Raw genomic sequence first — 21,882 nt, 5'->3', positions numbered from 1 at the left:
CTTATTTTGTACTGCAGTGTCAGTATCCAATCACCTGGTGTGAGAACAGAACCCAGAGTCTTCTGATCTTTTAGTATCAAAATGAATGGGCTTCCTGAGACACTGACCCTGACCTAGGCCTGGATCTAGAACTGATTTGAATCTGGATGATCTAGTACTATAACAATGTTATCTTTACTGAGATTTTGATGGGTCACAGAAATGAGCAAAACTTCATACCTCATCAATGCTGTTGCAACCACAACAGATATTGTGCCTCAAAGAACAATGGAAACATGCATGGTGCATCAAAAATAACTATAAGTATGTGTATAAAGAAACAGTACTTCAGCCAAAGATACTGTAAGAATGCTATATCCAATGGACAACAATAACGGTTATCTGGAAGCTGGTGTTGCACTCAACTGAAACTCTGAGTTCATACATTGCTATTGCCACCAGGTCATTCGCTGAAATGAGACTGTGTGCTCAGTGGGCTTTCCCAGTTAACAGACATACACTTTTCTGTTTAGAAGGAACAGGTACACACTGCTTTTACAAAACAATTGAAAAAACTCCATGATCCACCTCAAATGCTACAAAAGTGAGAACAGAGAGAGCAAAATAAAAAGACTGTTGAGGAGACGGCAAGATAAAAAGACTGTACTTTAGAAGCTGCTGCCTTGTGCTGGAGGAATGCCCACCAGGAACACATAGTTCTCAGACTGTGAACTCTGCCACAGAGACCCAGAGTCCTCAAACTTGTCAGCCTTGTTCCAGCAAGAAACTGATACCACATGCCATAAGTTGTTAACACACAAATCTACTCCTGTCCAGAGAACAGGATGTAGCAGAAAGATTAATCCACTCAGGAGGTACATAAAAGAAGTACTGTGAGGTATCTGACAACTTGAATTCTAGCCTAAAAGTATTATTGCTTTATTACGTGTTTATCAAATACTACTAGCGAAAGTATGTCCTCAAACATGTTCACAAAAGAGTAGTTTTAATACATATTTTTTTCTTTGGATTGCAAATAGTTTTTCTTTGCTTTGAAAAGAGAGATGCAGTATAGCTCATTACTTCCTATATAAGTGTATAGTCATCAGGAAAGCAGAGTGTCTGTGTATTCTGTAAGAGTATACTCATCTTTGCAGGAGAATTCCCTGTACTCCTGAAACGATTACACTTGACACTGTTTTCAGAATCTAGTTTCTGAACTCCTGGTAAAAGTACACACATAACAGAATGGTAGCAATGTGACATCTGTAGCTGACATGATTTGCTAAGCATGACATGTGCAGAGCTGGGTCTATATCATTTAATCAAAATAGGTATTTGTTGAATACATATTACTCAAGCACTAATCAGCAAAATATATTTCAGCGAACCCCAAACTTTTTCCCAGGGTTAGGAGCTGTTTGACCTACAGGTGAACAAATGGTGTCATTGTTATTTTTTAAGCAGGAAACATCTTTATTAAATTATCGTGTATGACATAGGCCATGTTACATTTATATAAATGAAAAACTGTAGTGAGACAATCTCGGTTGCAAACATCATACATTACAAACCATGCCAACACAACTGCAGTTGCAAACATTATACATAACTTTTAACATATCCAGTCATTGTTAGTCAACCATTGCATAGCTCATTCAAATCCTGCCTTTTTTAAACGTTGTTCCTCCTCTGCATGTATTGATCCCACATTTCCCATTTTTCCCTTGTAATTTTCTCCCTTTTCTAAAGATCCCAGTTCCAGTTGTTTTTATCTTGGTTACTATCTTCACTACTTCTCGTAAAGTTGGTTTAGACTATGATTTCCATTTTTTAGTAATTGCTTTTTGGCAGCCATCATAATTAGACTCAGCAAGGCCTTACTATGTCTAGGCAATTCCGATTCTGTATCATAGCTCAAAAAATAATTTCCCTAGTTACTCCAATTTGATTAGCCAGCATCTCTGACAGAGCAGTCTACATGGAATCTTTAAAGTCGGCCAACTCATTACACTCTTATAAAATATGTTCCCAGTTACCTTTTTCTTCCCCATCACACCTCCAACATTAGCTTTCTACTTGAGGAAAAATTCTTTGAAGTCTGCTTGGGGTATACAAATGCCTATGTAAACACTTACAGACAAAGATCCTAACTCTTCTAGATTATGTTGCATATTTGGGAGATATGCATTTATCCCCTCATTGTTTCTTTGTGAATTGCTTACCTAATCTCTCTTCCCAATCCTTCCTAACCTCCTCTGATTGAATGTTATAGTTATCATGCAATATTTTATATGCTGTATGTGACAGTATGAGGTATTGCCAGCTATGCCAGGAGAAGTAGGGCAGTGGATGTGTAACATATGCCAGATAGCTAGCTGGAATTTTGTAAAAAAATTATGTCATTCATATAAACTGATTTGTACAGATGCTTGTGTTGAAAAATGTATTTGTAAAGCTGCTTCTGTTAAAAATGTACCAAAAGTGTATCCTGCTGCACAAAAAAAGAAATACACATGCATTATTGTAACTGTTTCAATGTATATGTTTTAACAGAGGGTACTGGAAGAGAAGTGGTTAATCTCAAACTTTGAAAACTGATTGAAATTAATTTACCTGGCTTAGGGCATAAAGATTGTATCTTATGGTTCTCAATGCAGCCAGAGACAGAAAGTCTGTACTAGGAAGTTTCCTGCATTGTGTCTGGGGTGAACTAATTGCTACTCTGGAAGGGTGGAGTTTTGAAATTGTTTTATAACTTCCAGGAGCTGCTACAGATTTTAACAAGGATCTCCATGTGTGTATTAATGACACATATGTGCTAAATCCTGAGAGCTTCTAGCCAAGGGGCAGGGGCATGAGAACCAGGAGTCTGATGACCAGATATATGTGATGTCATTCTGTAATCCATCACTAAAATAATGTTTAATATTCAGTGAGACTGAAGTCTCAGAGCAGTCTGTTTTAAATACCTGAAATAAAGAAGGATCTCTTGCCCACTATATCTTACCTTGGTCTAGTAAGTAACCAGGGTATAATAATTATTTATATCAGTCAGGAAAATACAGTGAGATTAGTTAAGTACTGCTGTTTTGTATCTGTGTGAATCTATTAGTCTATGTTATTTTAATATTTCCTGTGCTGAAACTCTCATGTTTACTGTAAATAGATATTTAGTATATTCATGTTCTTTCATTATTTATTATTAAATGTATTTGAACTTTTCATTGTGGATGGTCTTTTACAGAGTATTTTAACTGTTGAGAGTATTATATGTATTTGTTGACACACTGTGGCCACTCCTGAAAGCTTTATTGCATTGGCTAAACACGATCATTTGTATTAATATTAATTTCACTCAGTATAATTTGGTACCCTTGTAAGAGCCTTAGAGTAACTGGCTTTGGAAGTGTCTGGTGGCAGTAACTATCTTATAGTCTGGACAGAAGCGGGCATAGCTAGTAAATCTGTGCCAGCCCTTCTCAGGTGTGTGTGTGTGTGTGTGTGTGTGTGTGTGTGTGTGTGTGTGTGTGTGAAAATCAAATTTCAAAGCGTGTCTGTGTCAGATACTTGGAGCAGGCACATGAAGCACTGGCTTCATAGAGAGAGTGGTGGAAGACTTGGCTTGAACACTCAGCTGAGGACTCAACTCTTTAGCTGTGCCTTATTGGGTCCTTGAGAGAGAGAAATCCAGACCCCAGACTGAGTTCCCTGTGTGCTTTTAAGAGAAATTGCACTTGATGCAGAGAGCTGCATCTGGAAATACTGCATGTATCCATTTTTGTTCCAAGTCGACTTCCCTCTCCAGTGTCAGTGGTGAGGATTCAGGCTCCTTGATTACTGGCCCATAGAGGGGACATCACACTCTACTAATTATTCCTTTCTTAACAGCAACTTCTGTTCTAGATTCTACAAAAAACTCTATCAGGGCTAGTCTTTTGTTTAGGACCTCCCTATTTCTTTCTTTCTCTTTGTTTATACTATGATATCAATCCTTGATATATAGACATAGACATAGATTCATACTAGGCTAGCTGCCCTTGTGGGTCATTTTAAACCTAGTCACTCACTCCATGTGAGAATCAAACCCTGCACCTTGTGTTTGTAAGGTAAACACCCTATCCATATGCCAACCTCCCATCGGAGGATATGGAAGGTAATCTCTAGCCTGCAGTCCAAATAAGTTCTTGGCGTCTTCTCATTCTATTACCTTTCCCTCTCTAGTTATTTGCTCACAATACCTTGATTCCTTTGCCAGTTTTCTCCAATATATTCCTGCCCCCTTTTGCCTATTGTCTGTATCCCTAATTGCAGTCACCCCTATTGGTAGAAGCTGCTTTCTCCATTCTGTTGTTTGCTTAGTTCTTAGGAGACCTTCTGCTACTTTATGAATGTAGTGTAATATTCTGTATGATTATTGTTGTTCTCTTTAAAGGTCTGCATCCAAAATCTCAGTCTCTCCCTGTTACTTGAGCTTTCCCCCTGTTTAATCATCATGCACTAATCAGTGAAATTCATTTCAGCGAACCCCAAACTTTTTCCCATGGTTAGGAGCGGTTTGACTTACAGGTGAACAAATGGTGCCATCCTTTTTTTTTAGGCAGGAAACATCTTCATTAAATTATCATGTATGACATAGGCCACGTTACATTTATATAAATGAAAACAAACCGTAGTGAGACAATCTCGGTTGCAAACATCATACATTACAAACCATGCCAACACAACTGCAGCTGCAGGCATTATACATAACTTTTAACAAATCCAGTCATTGTTAGTCAACCATTGCATAGCTCATTCAAATCCTGCCTTTTTTAAAACCTTGTTCCTCCTCTGCATGTATTGATCCCACATTTCCCATTTTTCCTATGTAATTTTCTCCCTTTTCTAAAGATCCCAGTTCTAGTTGTTTTATCTCGGTTACTATCTTTGCTACTTCTCGTAAAGTTGGTTTAGATTTTGATTTCCATTTTCTAGTAATTGCTTTTTGGCAGCCATCATAATTAGACTCAGCAAGGCCTTACTATGTCTAGACAATTCCGATTCTGTATCATAGCTCAAAAAATCATTTCCTTAGTTACTCCAGTTTGATCAGCCAGCATCTCCAACAGAGCATCTTTAAAGCCTGCCAATTCATTACATTCTTATAAAATATGTTCTCATTTACCTTTTTCTTCCCCATCACACCGCCAACATTTGCTGTCTACTTGAGGAAAAATTCTTTGAAGCCTGCTTGGGGTATAAAAATACCTATGTAAACACTTACAGGCAAAGATCCTAAATCTTCTAGATTATGTTGCATATTTGGGAGATATACATATATCTCCTCATTGTTACTTTGTAAATTGCTTACCTAATCTCTCTTCCCAATCCTTCCTAAACTCCTCTGATTTGATTGTTGTAGTTATCATGCAGTATTTTATATGCTGTATATGACAGTATGAGGTATTGCCAGCTATGCCAGGAGAAGTAGGGCAGTGGATGTGTAACATATGCCAGACAGCTAGCTGGAATTTTGTAAAGAATTATGTCATTCATATAAACTGATTTGTACAGATGCTTGTGTTTTAAAATGTATTTGTAAAGCGGCTTCTGTTAAAATGTACCAAAAGTGTATCCTGCTGCACAGAAAAAGAAATACACATGCATTATTGTAACTGTTTCAATGTATATGTCTTATTTATTTTTATTTATTTTACATTTGTTTACCGGGAAAGCAGAGGCCTGGGGAGAAAAGCTCCACATTACAATACATTACATGAGAGTAAAAAGAAGTAGAACATACATACATATGGCATATATACACATCAGGACAACATGCTGGTGATTAACAAACATACATATAGCATATATACACACAACAAGGCATCATGCTAGTGATTAACATTTCTTACAGTAGACAATCAGAGGTACATTTTTTTATATTGCAGTTATTGCAGTTATAAGTTTTGTAAGGTAAATGTATATGGGTTTGGAAGCTTTCAGGGGAGAAACTGTTTATACAAAGCTGTACCCTGACAAATTCTCTTGGTATGGATTAGCCCAGTGAGTGGCATGAGCATAGTCAGTTACTTAGATAGTGGGTTTTCAGGAGTTTTTTGAATTGACTAAAGGAGATGGTAGAAGTTATTTGGCTTAGTAGTGTGTTACAGGTTTTGGCAATGGTGTTGGCAAAGAGGGACTCACCAGCTTCGTTTTTATGTTTGATGACAGTTATAAGCTTCTGGTTACTAGATCTTAAGGGTCTAGTGGGAATGTGGGGCTGAATTAGGTGTTGAAGTGCTGGAGTTATCGCAGGAAGGTAGTAGAGTTTGTGTGCTATAGAGAGTTGATTGACTAGAAGTATATGAGGCAACTCAAGCCATTTGAGTTCCTTAAGGGATAGACAGTGGTGGGACCTATATGAGGCTTCAGTAGCAAACTTGGCAATCTTGTTGTAGCAAGATTCCATTTTATTTAGATCAGTTTGGCGGAGATTGGTCAAGATGGGAGAGGCATAGAGGAGGGAGGATAGAAGATGAGCCCTTGCGATGGTTAGGTGCGTTTTGTCATAAACTCTTTGTTCCTGTAGAGGAGACCAAGTTTTTTATTAACTTTTAACAGAGGGTAGTGTAAGAGAAGTAGTTAATCGAGAGAGAGAGAGGGGGGGGGGAGACCAAGTTTTTTATTAACTTTTAACAGAGGGTAGTGTAAGAGAAGTGGTTAATCGCGAGAGAGAGAGAGAGAGAGATGTGAAAACAGAATGATAGCATATATCAAAACATTCATGTACACCAAACTAACAGTATATAAACTTCTATAGAAAGTCAAATAGCAAAACCACTTGTGGAATTTTTCTTATCAAGTAGTATTTTATTATTATCAGAATATGAAAATCCTTAGTGTTTTGGAGAATTTGAAGTCACTGTAGAAGAAGTAATAGTATCTGTCATCTGACTAAAACAGTTTAGTCAGAAGCAGTAATGGGCATTGCCATTTCTTTAAGTGAGCTTTTAGCATTTTTTGAACTGAGATAAGGCTGTGGTGGATGTTATGTTAGGAGGTAGTGCTTTCCAAATTTTAGCTATATAGTTTGAGAAGAGGGATTCTCCCGCAAGATTGTTGGCTGTGGTTATCTTCATTAAGGATTTATTACCATACCACTCAACCTGGAAGCATCAAAAATCTGGACAAGGCCCATGAAAAATAGGTACAAATCTGTATGCTGATTAACATCTAATTTGCATACATAATTACGTAACCCCACCCACTCCCATGGAATTGTGCAATACCAACTTTCGAACACAAACTGAAGAACAGACAACCAAAATATGGCACCAGCGTCCTCCTGCAGCCATTCCAATGTCCCATTACCTGGCTATTTTACCCCATTTACCATAAACACTAATGTGTGCATGCTGCTTTACTTCTACAATGCTTATCTGGATTTTATTTTTACATTTTGCAGCACATCAATGCACAAACACTAACAGACATCTGATAAAGCAATACTGTCTCACAATGAAAATAGACTTGGCATTAAAACTTCTCTGCCCTTGAAAGTCACATTCATTGAAACAGCATTGAAACCTGCACCACATCCAAAGAAAATGCATCTGGCCAGTGGTGGATAAAGATTACCTTTGAGCTGTTTTCAAATCATTGGCCCCTTGCACACAGAACAAGAAACATACATGTGTTCTTTTCTTTGATACACCTTCCTGATAATTGCCTACTGCAGGTAGATCAATTACTGTAATGGTGAGAAAACACATTTCAGAGGCAGCTATTGCTGCATTGAGAAGGACCTCATAATCAGCTCATCACTAAGTCTCTGAACTGCACGTCACGCTAACACTAGCACTGTTAGATCTGTCAAGACTCTCAGCATTAGTATTCTACCTAATGGCCCATGCATCATATGGCAAAGGCATCCCCACATACTCACATTCTGACATACACACACACACACTCATGCACACACCTTTCCTTGCCTAGTCCGTTCGCCACAGTTTAAAACGTCCAAAACCCTTCTATTCTCAGCAGCAACGTAAACCAGCTTACAGCTCGTTTGCAAGCATTCTCGGCAACAACACAAACCAGCCAGCAAGCATTCTCAGCAAAGCAGTTTAACCCCAGCAACAAGCAAATTAAAATGTAAACCAGTCCATAATTCCTGCTCGCAAAGCAGTTTACCCCAGCAACAAGCAATTTAAAAATGTAAACCCGACTGTAATTCCCGCTCGCAGTCAGCCAGCCGGCCGGAAATAATGACATGAGCTCAATTCCGACTGGCTGGTAGTGCTGATGGAGCTGATGTCATCGTGCACGTGATGATGTCAGCTCCAACAGCATGGAAAATTCAAAAATAAAGCAAAAAAATCGGAAATGAAGGGGTGCCACTCGGGAATCGTGGCACCCCTTCATTTGGACCCCAAAACTCTGTAAAAACTGAGTAATTCGGTATGGTTGGGAGGTATGTTAATTATTAGAGCATACAGTTCTGGCACTGGAGTGTGACTGTAGTAGATTTTGCAGGAGAGGTATTTTGTCTGGTAGATAGAAGATTTTCTGGGCCATAGTTAGTTGGTTATATAGTAGGAGATGAGGAAATTCTAACCAGTTGAGTTGCTTGAGAGCTGTACAGTAGTGTGACCTAAAGGATGAGTTTGTGGCAAACCTGGCGATTTTGTTATAACAGGAGTGAAGTTTTGCTAACTCACATTGTCTTAGGATATTGACTATGGGCAATGCATAGACCAGAGTTGAGATCAGATGGGTTTGGGCAATAGAAGTCAAAGTCAAAGTAAACTTTATTGTCATTTAGAACTACACACGTGTAGCCTAAACAAAATTTCGTGCAGCAGCTCAATTCTTGAGATTACAAAGGAAAGTGAAACAACACATACAAGTAAAGGAATAAACATAAATAACATATACAATACTACTCTCAATGCATGCAAGAAAGAGCAGACATTTACCAACACTCATATACAAAAAGAATACCCTCCCCTGAGTTAAATTAACTACCCTATTTAAAGTAATACAAAACACACTACAGACTGAAGTGCCTAAGTTATTTGTCTAATATTGCACCTGAGTGAGTTAAATAATACTGACTATGGATATAATAAATAAATATTGTACTTACTTGGAATATATGTACGTATATATTACACAAATAAATGAAAACTGACTTATGTGTCCAGACCCCTGGAACTAGTGACCAAGTTTAGAAGTCTAATCACTGTAGGGTAGAAACTGTTACTGAATCTTGTAGTCCTGCAGTGGATGCTGTGATATCTTCTGCCTGATGTCAGATGCTTAAACAGTCCATGCTCAGAATGTGTGTTGTCCTGTATTTTGGTGGCCTTTCAGATGCTACTTGCAGAATAAAGATGTTGTATCGATGGAAGACTGGAACCTGTTACCTTTTCTGCAACCCTCACCACTCTTTGTAGCACCTTCCTTTCTGTAACTGTGCAGCTTCCAAACCACACTGTGAAGTTGCAGGTGAGGATCCTCTCTATTGCACCTCTATAGAAGGAGGAGAGAATAAGAGGAGGAAGCTTAGCTTTCTTCAGCCTTTTAAAAAGTGGAGGCATTGGTGCGCTTTCTTGACCAGTTGGCTGGTGCTTCCTGAACACAAGAGATCCTCTGATATGTGCACACCTAGGAATTTTGTACTCCTAACTTGCTCCACACTCTCACCATTGATCCTGAGCTCTGGGTGGTTTGTTCTCCTTTTCCTGAAGTTGATGATAATCTCTTTGGTCTTGCTTGCATTCAGGTCAAGGTTGGTCTCCTCGCACCAACTGATCAAAGATGCTACCTCTTTCCTGTATGCCCTTTCATACTCCTTTGTGATAAGTCCCACAACTAAAGTATCATCAGCAAACTTGGTGATATGGTTGGACTTGTGCTTAGTATAGCAGTCATGGGTCAGGATGATGAATAACAATGGGTTGAGAACACATTCCTGTGGAACCCCTGTGTTAATTGTGATGCAATTTGATGTGTTCTTACCTGAACACAACCTCTGTGGTCTCTCAATCAGGAAGTCCAGGATCCAGTTACAGAGATGTTTACTGATTCCTAAATGTACCAGTTTTTCTATCAGCTGCATTGGTACCTCCATATTAAATGCAGAGCTGAAGTCTATGAACAGTATCTTCACATGGTTCACTTTGCCCAATAAATGCTCAAGGGAGATGTGTATTGCTGATATGGCATCAGCTGTGGATCAGTTCGCTCTGTACGCAAACTGCCGAGGGTCAAAATCAGGAGGTAGGCATGATGAAAGATGCTTTTTGTAGCTCAAAACATTTCATAATGGTGGGTGTCAGAGCAACTGGTCTGTAGTTGTTAGGGTTGGAGGGAGTGGTTTTCTTAGATATTGGGATAATGTTAGTGTCCTTGTAGCATGAGGGTACTTTTGCTATGGCAAGTTTGGTGCTAAATATTTCCTTGAGCACTGTGGCTAGTTGATCAGCACAGCCTTTTAACACCTTGCCCAGTATGTTGTCTGGGCCAGCAGCCTTTCTGGGGTTCACTCTCCTTAGCTCTCTTCTTACCTCCTCTGTGCTGAGGCTGAGTATTGCATCCTTCTCATCAGTGGGTAGCTTTGGTGCTAACCTGTTGTTTCTAATCTACCAAATAATATGTTCAAACTGTCCAGGAATTTGACACTGTCCTGACACTGTGCTGACCCGATTTTGTAGTCAGTGATCTCTTGTATGGCCTTGACATATGCATCCTACATGTCTTCCAAGTGGCTGTATACCTTTCTGAGATACTCATCTTACCCTCCTTTATACCCCTTCTCAGATTACCTCTTGTTACACTTAGAGTTGCTTTGTCCTTAGCCCTCTAAGCTGCATTTCTCTCCTTCAGAAGCTCATATAACTTAGTGGTGAGCCAAAGCTTTTGGTTAGCTCTAATAGTGATACTCTTGGTATTTGTTACCCCATCAGCACAGTTTGAAATGTATGCCATAGTGTATTCATCAATGTTCAGATGGCTGCCTCCTTGAACATATCCCAGTTGGTATTTCAAAGCAGTCTTGGAGGGCCTCCATAGCCCCGTTGGACCATATGCTGATTAGTTTCTTTGTGGGTTTCTCTCAAACCAGTAGATAGTGGTTTTGTAAGATAGTGCTTGTTTCTATACAGTGTACCTAGTTTTTTGTGTACTACAAATCTGCCATTGTTGTCTTTTTTTTCCTCTTCTATTACTATTGGAGCTCCTCCTGCAATTAATATTAGTACTCCTGTCTTCCTTTGCCCAAGGTAATCCCGAAAACCTTTTTTTTATCAAATTCACATGTTCACTTCTTTCCAAGTGTATCTTCTGTAGCATAGCTATTTCCACTCTACAATCTTTAATATAGTTCACTACTCTTTACTTTTTATATTTATCTGTTAGACCATTAACGTTTAAAGACATTATAGAAAAAAAAATCAAGTCTATATCAGTTTGTCGCGTTCTAATTACAGCAAACGGCTGTTCATCAAACCGAAATCACAGAATGGCCTTTCATCGAATGTACACATCATCGAACGTTTTCTCAGGGGAAAGAAGTGACTTGACCAAAATATGGAAATTTGCCCTTTTCCCCACTTTAGTACAATCTTGGAGTTGATATATATATATATATATATATATATATATATATATATATATGTATATAGTGAGGGAGTGGATGGTGCAGCCCCCCCCACTTTGGTGGGTTTGTTGTACTGTGGTGTGTGTGTCAGTTGGTCTTTTGGCAAAGTCATTTCCTTCCCTGGGAAAAATGTTTGCTGATGTGTACTTTTGATGAATGGCGATTCAGTGATTTTGGTTCAATGAACAGTCATTTGCTGTAATTAGACTTCAGCAAACTGATATAGATCCAAAAGAATCATATTCTTGAGGGATTATTATTCCCACTTTTATGTATAACAGTTTTTTTGTTAAATGTCTAGTTCTAGCTTTTGTGTTACATGCATGCACTGTTTGGCAGGTTAATCTTTTATACAATTGTTTCTTGACATCTTCATTTGAGCCTGTGTCACATCTTGCATAACCTTTTGTTTTATTAAAAACCCTGAAATAAAAATACACACACACACACACACACACACACACACACCCAATATCCCCCTAAAACCTAACAACTTAATACTAACACACACAACTATGTACGTCTTCAAATATTGAAGTTTTACCCTCTAATAGGATCAAAAGATCCAAACTGACAGCCACACATATGGACTCAAGCTCAACAGAAAGAAAGATTATCCATGGTAAGACACATGGTAGAGCCTGTGATTCTATTTAGTGCTGTCTTGTTTTACCTTATTTTTATAGCTCTCCCAGTTGGGAAAACACTTGAATGCTTTCAGAAAACATTTTTCCAAGCCATTTCTCTTTATCAGATTGTCTGATATTGACATGAGAACCAGGTACAGGACTGTTTACTAGAAAAAAGACCTTAAAATATTCAATATTCTTTTTCATTTTCTTGCTTTTTGTTAAAACCTGTTACTGTATAAAGCTAATGGCCTTAACATAGTCATTCCCCTATGCAAGAATGAGGAAAAACATACAAATGTTTATTTTGTTATTCTCTTTTAACCAGATAATTTTTTTACATTGCAGTGCCTACATTTCTTGAAAGAGAGAAGAAGGGATAAAATAATATAAAGAATAAACAGACACACCTATTTACATTAGTATCCCCATTGTACTTAAAAATAACTGAAAACATTTTACTTTATAACATACAGAGAAAATCATGCACCACTTAAGTAATAGCATTAAGAAAAAAATGGTTTAACTTACAGTTAACTCTCTCCCTCCTCTTCCCCTCTCATAAGTATTTTTCTTAACCTTAATGACATTGAAGTAGGGCATTTGCTTTGGAGTCCCCTACAAGTTTAACAAAGTCCAAGAAAGTCCAATATTTCCAGATTTGTTTGCTGTATTCCTGTTGCTCTCTGTCTCCCAAACCCTGTCTCTGCTTCATCTTCAGTGCACTGTCATTCTTCTAGTCAACTCCTGTGCTTTTTTCCCTCTATCAAGCATTTTCTGTTGAAACACTGGGAAAGGTTTCACTGGCACAGTCTGTCTGTGGTCTTTATTGCCAGAAGAACAAGAAGCAGAATCTCCTTCTGTTTCACAGCTCACTTTTTGTTGGGCAAACTTCTGTATTTCTTTCTCTTTACCTTATCAAAAAATGTTTTTGTTCATCCAGGGAAAAAATATTTTGAAGACAGCTGGGTACAGCAGTTTGAATCCCCCTCCTGCTTCTCGACATTCCCTATATAATGGAATAAATGTATTTCCTCTTCTGCCTGATGTACAATGAGTAGTCATTCTTCACAAACACTCTGCTGTCTCCCACTTTTAGTACTTTGTCTGTTTGCCACAGGTTGGTTAGAATCAACTCCTTCTGCTGGTAAGATTGCATTTTTACTATTAAAGGTCTAGGTTGTTTTCTCATAGCCAGGTTTGGAGCATACACATGATGCGCCCTATCAATTAACAGTTCCTGTTGTGGAATACCAGTCCACTTAATTATTTGTGTTTTCATGAAATTAATGCAGTCTGTTCCTTCCATCTTCTCAGTTACAGCAGAAAATCTCAGGTTTTCTCTATGTGCTCTGTCCTCTAATTCTATTATTTTTTGAAAATTCTTTTTGTGCAGTCTCGTATTCAGCCAGCCTTTTCTTCATTTCGACGTCTGCATTTTGCAGTTTTATCATCTCATCTGAGTATCTGTTTAAAGCCTCTTCCATTTTTTCCAGCCTTTTATTATTTGAGTTGATATACTCCATCAGTGTTTCATTTATTTTAGTCAGGTTTGTATTCAATTGCTTTATACTTTCATCAAGGTTACTGGAAGTCTTGTCTGGAGCTTGTACTTCTTTTAGTTGAACAGCTACAGTACTTTTCCCAGTCAGTATTTTTTCATCACATTTTGCAGCTGATTTTCCTTCAGGTCCTCTGTATTTCTTTTTTCCTGGCATCCGGGCAGTGCACGTACTAGTTAGTTACAGAAATTTACTCAGAAATCCAGGTCCACTAGGTTTCCCTGCTAGGTTTCTTTTTTCACACTGGGAGTGCAAGAATTAAGCTATTACTCAATGTTCAGCCATTTTGGAAGTCCCACTCAATCAAATGATGCCATCTTCAACAAAATATTAAGGTATACACTTTTGCCACTGATACTTGTCATAAAGCACAAATGGTTTTGTAAGTTAATATTGTTTTGAACTATTGTGAAATTATTATATGCATAATTTGCATAGATTTGGCAATATCTCAAAATAGAAGTATGCTATACCATCTTGTCATACATCATTGGAAAGCTCTTGAACAGTTGAACAATTCCCTCAGTCCTGGATCTGTCTTGCACACTTATAGTGATAAAACCTTGTGTTTGACCATAACAGCAGTATTTTTTGACAAACAAAATAGATTTTTTCTTTCTTAAATCAGCAATATAAAACCAGCATCTACAGATATACCTTTGATACTAACACCAGTGTATATCCTGGTTCATCCACTCTGGGAGGGGTTTCTACCTGTTATAAGGGTATATCTCTGGTGATAGGGATGGTACTATAATCTTGGGGCAGATTTCCTTAAACTTCAGCATTTGTGGCAGGCTCCATCCTTGTCAGACAAGAGATTTATTTTATTATTTTGCACTTAAGTTAACTGTTGTAGAGTGCTACTGCTTAATTTTTGTTTTATTTGTTAATTTTGCACTTTAAATCACTTTAAAGGTCCTTAATACTTGAAATTGCCTTGTTCAGGTAGTTTATTTACATTGTTTTGTGGTAGCATTGCACTCTCAAGCAATCTTTTTTCTGTTTTTACATTAATAAGACTGGACTAGTCCATCTAGTGACAGTAGGTGGTGGTCTGGTCTATTTGAGTTGGGAAATGCATAATAAAGCTGCAATTGTAACTGTTTTTTTTTTTGGCCAAAGGACTTAGAAGCTAGTTTCCTGTGATTTAAGTGCCTGCATATATTTGGCTCATTTGTGCTCTGCTGCCTATTTTGTTGTGGTGGTTAGAAGTGCCCTATATAGATGCAGACACCTACAAAACAAATTTACCTTATAAAACCACCTCTGAAACTGTATCAGTAACTCAGTAAGTGTAGAGCAGCTACTCACTGCGTTAACTACCATAGAGCAGCTAGTATGCATGTTGAGGAGCACTGCCCCTTTGAATTTAGTATTAAATAGCCTAGTCTAGTCTAGTCTAGTCTCTAGTCCCAAAAGCACACTTAGCACACTACTAACCCCTCATGCACTGCACCCATGTAGCTCACCCAGTGAAGGACCTGACATCATTGAGATGCACTTCACCAATTTCTCTGCTTCTAGGTAGGTGGCTTTTGGCATATTAAGACAAAGTACCAATTGTCTAATGTTCATTGACAACCATTTAACAACAACAACCATGTAATCCTCAAAGAAACAAATATAGTATGGAAGAGATGTATATACACAATGTCGCTGGAGGCAAAACTCTCACATACAAACACACATAACAATCTGGTTGCCAGAAACACACACACACTACAGCCACCACACATAGTACATAGCAATCTTCCCAAACCCCAGACATTCCAGTTGCAAAACCTATCCTCAGCAAACTCGAAAGCACTCAGCAGAAACAGCACATAATACTGCAAATGTAGCCACACATAGTGGAGCCTCAACTACCAAGCCCATACGGCAAGCCAATACACTACCCAGAACTCTAGTCATAGGGGACTCCATTGTGCAACATACTGTTGCCCCACTCACCAGGCTGAGCAAGAAGAAAATAATGGTCAGTTGTCTACCAGCGGTCAGGATCTGGCAGGTTATGCATACACCCTAGTCACTGCACCAAGGGCACCAGTATGATTCAGTCATAGTCCATGTTGGTGTATATGACCGTTCTGCCACAATTTTGTCAGGATCAACTATTTCTGCTGGTATGATTACATATTTACTAGTATAGGTCTTGGCTGCTTTTTCATGGTCAGGTTTGCAGCAAACACACAGTGTACCCTGTCAGTTAACAAATATTGCTGTGGAACACCAGCCCAGTTGCTTATTTGTACTTTCATAAAAGTAATACAGTCTGATCCTTCCAGTTTCACTGATATAGCAGAAAATCTCAGGTTTTCTCTTTGTGTGGTGTCTTCTAACTCTATGCTTTTTTGAAAAAGATCTTGAGAGGACTCATGTTCAGTCAGTCTTTTCTTTATTTCACCTTCTGATTGTTGTTTTCATTAGCTCTTCTGAATAGCTAGTTAAAGATTATTCTATTTTTCCAGTATTTTGCTATTTGAATTGATATATTCCTTCAGTGTTGCATTTAAGTACCTCTGAGTAGATTTGATTTATTTTTCTGTAAATTAGTGGAAGCCATCTCATGCTGAAACTGTAACTGTTTTTGTTGAACAGTTCCATGAGTCCCCCTAGTCAGAGTTTTCATTTCTCTTTTTCTGGTTGATTTCATCTTAGGTTCTCCAAAGGTCTTCTTTGCTGGCATTTAGGCAGTGTAATTAATAGCCAGTAAATGAATTATACTCAAAAACACAGGTACACTGGTCTTTTTTTTAACAGTCTCTGTTTTCATACTGGTAGATCTCAGTTCAACATGTTGATCAGTGTGCAGCCATCTTGGATGCCATTTCTGCTTGATTGTCTCTATGTTTTGTAACTTCATGTCTTTCAGTATAGACAACACTATAGGAGCTGGGTGTAGCAATTTTAGTAATCAATGCTGCTATCCTCTTTTTCCCTTTTCACTACTTTCTTTTGTTTTCTTGCTTCTACTTTCTTAACTGTTGGCATCGGATGATCTCACTGCCTGCTACATTTTCAGTAATCCTTTGCGGTTACTGTTTCCAAGGCCTCTTAGCTGCATGGTATGTTCTAATGTTCACATTAGTTTGCAGTGCAGCAACCTTGCCACAATGTTGTGCCTCTCAGTCTGAAACAAGATGAAGAGATGTGCAACATTCATGATTTATGTGCTGCAGAACCAACATTTATGCATGGACCCCATCCCTCCACACACAATAAGCACACCAAAATGACATGCAACTAAACTTTATTAAATAAGAACCAAAAGTATTATAATCACAATAAAAGGTGTGTAACTAAAGATTATAATAATCACAATAGCTTGGTAACTATACTGATATTAACAATATAACTGTTTATAAAACATGAAATAACCATGCTGAGCAGTATTTGTAGACTGCTCACCTGTAACCAGCATAACTGTCTAAAGTAGTATTACCAGGTACTCTCTCTAACCATCTACAGTCCTTCACCTACCAGCAGCAGTGTGCTTCACAGCTGTCTCCTATGAATTAATGAAATTGGCAATGAAAAGAAAAGGGGTTCCCCACTCAAAGGAAGGAATCTCTCTAGAAAGCTGACCAACTCTGAACTTCAACACATGCCAGCTGAAAAATGGGAGGGTGGTAGGGCTTGCTTTAATTGTCCACACCAAAGTGACCATTACCAATGTGACCTCAAACTAAATACTCAATCCTGTCTTAAAAATACCTTACTTCATGCATACTCATTCCTGTGACTCCCTTCCATAACACATTTACATTCCCCTGTTCTACTAGTAGACAGATGCATTTTCTAAATGCTTTATTCCATGCGTGGGTCCCAACAAGTTGTCTATGGTATGACCCCAGACCCAGTTACTGTCGTTAGAGATAATATATAATTATCCACCATGGGATGGGTAAGGCCAATCTATAACCAAACAGGATAGGTTATTTCAAAAACAAAAAGGGAAATTGGCTAGGCTTAAAATTGCCCACAAGGGCAGCTAGCCTAGTACTTATCTATGAACCTATTTATTTTCAGTAACCTCACCCAGCTCTTTACCACTTATTCTTCTCTCAACTCTATTTTACTCCCTTACAAACTTTCTTTGTATGTATTTCCTACTTTTTCTACAGATTTTATAAACAATTGCATACACAGTTTTCATTTTTAGTTTAAATTCACCTTGCTTTTGCTATTTGTATGCCAAACCTTGATCAACATGTGGTTGTTCCTGCAGTCCTCTATGCTTTACATTATAATTGTAGGCTTTCCAGTCTTCTTTTCCTTTCTATTTTTTTTATATTCTTACTTTTTGTGTTTGTTTTGTTTTCAGCATTTTCTGTTGCTCCCTATTTTTGTTCTCTTTTGCTTTGATTTTCATGTTAGTTCCCTTTATCAATGATTTTACTAATCTGAGCAAAGATGTCATGTTTGTATTGTTTACTTCCTGATTCGGTCCTAGCAACTTTAACTATATTTGGCTCTGATGATGTCAGCAAATAGTTATGCATTAGAAGAGATACAAATAAGAGACTGAGAATTTAATTTTGGGAAGATGCCCCTATCTTTGCACACATCCATTAATAATATACTGTAGGTATGCAAAATACTCTAAGTATATGCAGCTGCAGTGTGTGGATCTTACAGCCGACCACTTGTGGTACATTGTCTGAATCACTATTGGTAAAGTATGTATAAAAAGTCAAGTGCAAAGACCTATCAACAATGGTGGCTTTCAGCCTGGTGTCTCAGAAAGATTCTTAATCCTTACATGGTTTAAAGCAAGGTCTACCAGCTTATCTAAACAAGCCTGTCTTGGTTTGCGATTGATTGTGCAGTTGTCTGAATTTTGTATTCATTTGTATTTCAATATGGATTCCTTAAATGAGTAAGCAATTGATGATATGCTAAAGTACAAATATCTTCTACAGTGTAATAAATGTTATGTATATTTAAAGGTAACAGCTGATAAACTAGTGATCTGTGTTCCTAATGTCAAAAGTTGTATGATTTGCTTACCATTATTTGTAGTAAATCTATATTTACTGATGACAGTTACACTTGTGCAGTAGGGAAGGTTTGGAAAACTGTTGTTACATATGTTAATGACATGACTGATGAAATAAATAATGGTAGGCAAAAAGCAAATACAACACATTTTGGAAAGGAATTGTCTATTGTCTGCAATGATCACTCAGCCCCTACGAAACAAAGTAGTTCCAATGACAACTTTGGAATTCTGGATACACGTATTCAGCAATCTGAGGATTCAGAATATATAGAAGAAAATAAAAGGAAGAAAGGAATGAAGAAGTTCACAACAAATAAGGAAGAAAAAGAAACTGATTACTTTATATAAAGCAAAGAGAACACATACCAAAAAGGACAATGTTTTATTGTAACAATTTTCTACCAGAAGACCTTCAGTCAACAGAAAAATGCATCCATTTTCCAAAAGAGAAGGTAGGAAAAAGAGGCAAGGGGCAGGTGAAAAGGAAGGAATCAAACCTGAAAGTAGAAATGTTGAAGAAGATTACTGTAAGAAAAAAAGAGGAGAAAGACATTGACAACATGGGTCAAGCTATGGATGTACAAAGCCAGCTGGATGAGAACTATATGCTTGCAAATGTAATATGCAATGAAAACAGTGGGATTAGTAAGACTAATGGTGATTAAGATAATTTCTTTGTGACATCTGATAGAGCAGATATCACAGAATTAGAAGTTGAATATTCTTTACATCTGGTAAGAAAAAAAGTTCTTGCAATTGAAGATTCAGTTATTAGAGGACCTGATACTTAAATTTGCAGAGAAGATAATGAACATTGAATACTGTTATGCTTGCTAAGAGCAAAAATAGTGGATACGAAGCAAGCCTTAAAACACATTAATGTAAGGAAGCATGGATCTGTTTTTATTCCATGTTGGTACAAATGATCTCATCTGCAAGGACTTCCTAATTGCTAATAGGGAATTTACAGCCCTCTCTTAGCATAGCTTGTACAGGTGTTAGGATACTTCTTCACAACTCACATATAGAAAGGAGAGTCATGTCACCATGAATGAAATAATTTTTTGGGTAAATACCTACAAAAAAAATGTCCCATTTAAAAAAATGGAAATATGTAGAGCATCATGGCTTAATTTTTGACACACGTGTTCAGACAGGATGGTGTGCCCTTGTCAAGATCAGGGAAGACAATTTTAGCAGCAGATATTTTGTAATATTTGACAAACCCAAGGCAGGATTTTTGCCAGTTCAAAAAAAATTAACAATTCACAGATAGCAGCACATGATGCATCTCTGATCATTGTTAATGCTAGGAGAATTAAATAATTTTTATTTGTTGGAAAATTTACTATGTTCCCACAGGACTGATGGTGTTATTTTTTTGTGAAACATGGTTAAAGAACAATGATTGGAAACCAGTTCTGTCAGGGTATACTGTAAATGTTTTACTGTAACGGACATTCTAACAAAAAATCAGGAGGTGTTGTGATAGGGAGTAAAGATAGTTATGAGATGTGATTATTACATGTTCAATGATAACACCGATACTATGGATTATGTAACTGTGACAATAAAGACAACCCTAAAACATATAACAATTGTTGGAGTGTATAGACCACCAAAGTCAAGTGCTGATGACCTAGAGGAATTCATACATTTCCTGCATGAGAAACACAAGAGGTAAGAGTAATAGTGGCTGGGGACTTAAATTTACCAGAAACAGACTGGAATAGTATTGATTCAAAAACGTTAATAAGGAAATTATTCACAACACATGTCAGGAAAAACAGTTGCTTCAATGTATATAAAAAAAAAAAAACTTACCAGGAAACAGAACATACTAGACATTGTTTGTGTTCCTAAAGTAATTACTGTTACTTCATATCCAGTTTTATCTCTGCTGATGTGCAGCGATCATACAGTTATAAAGGTTAATTTGTTGTTAGATAATTCTGCCAAACCGAAATCTAAACCAGTGATCAGAAGATTAATAACATATGGAAACAAAACAGTCACTTTGTAAAACTAATCAGAGTGATGCATTCAGTGGAAAACCTGCACAAGGAATCTATTAAGTTTTGAAAGAGAAACTGAGGGCAAAAAATGAAAAAAAAAAGTTTAACATCAGAATCTAGGTACGCCAAGTCAGGAGGATATATTTCCATAAGAACAAGATACTTGATTAAGTTGAGAAACAAAAAATGTGAGAAATGGAAAAGATGTGAAAATACAACTTTGAAAACTGAAATAAACAAGCTGAATAAACAAATTAAGCATAGAGTGAGACAAGATCAAGAAAAAAATTGAAGAAAATGTATATAAAGATATTTAGAATAATAGGAAATCATATGATAGACACATAAGATGTAGAAGGATAAACTGTGTGTAGATTCTAAAATTTATTCTCAGATACAACAGACTATAGATATATTTACAAAATCTTATGCAAAACAGTTTGGCTCCACAAAGGGGGTGAAAAGTTGTTCTAGTGACATTCAGGTTGCTTCGGATACTGAAATCAAATTAGATTATATTGAAAAAGAACTATGCAAACTGGATCCAAAGAAAGCACAAGGAGGGGACAGAATTAATAATAACAGCCTGAGAACACTTCAGCAAGAACTTACAGTACCATTATATCTATTATTTAATAGGTCATATAAATATGGGGAGATTCCTCAAGATTGGTGACATGCTCTTATTAAACATGTCTTTAAGGGAAAGGAGAGTAGGACAAACCTAGAGTTATACAGACCATAAAGACTACGTTCACGTTGTGGAAAAATAATGTAGAAGATAATATTGTATAAGTTATTGTCAGAACTGGAACAGTTGGGACTTGAAACCATATATCAGCTTGCATATGTTGAAAATAGATCTATTACCACCTGTAACATGATGTTTTAATACCTTTCACATCTTTAGACCAGCTGCTGCACAGGAGCGAACTGAAGATGGAAGAGTGTCAGTATATATTAAGACTAATCACACATCCAGGCTTGTTAAAGTGTATGACCCACTGGAACTCATACATATGCAACTTATCTTATAAAGCTATGTCAA

This window comes from Protopterus annectens, chromosome 2.part1, assembly GCF_019279795.1.
Source record: "Protopterus annectens isolate FY-2018-M chromosome 2.part1, PAN1.0, whole genome shotgun sequence".
Classification (NCBI taxonomy): Eukaryota; Metazoa; Chordata; order Ceratodontiformes; family Protopteridae; genus Protopterus; species Protopterus annectens.
The sequence above is the reverse complement of the archived record's forward strand: the minus strand, read 5'-3'. Positions refer to the sequence as shown.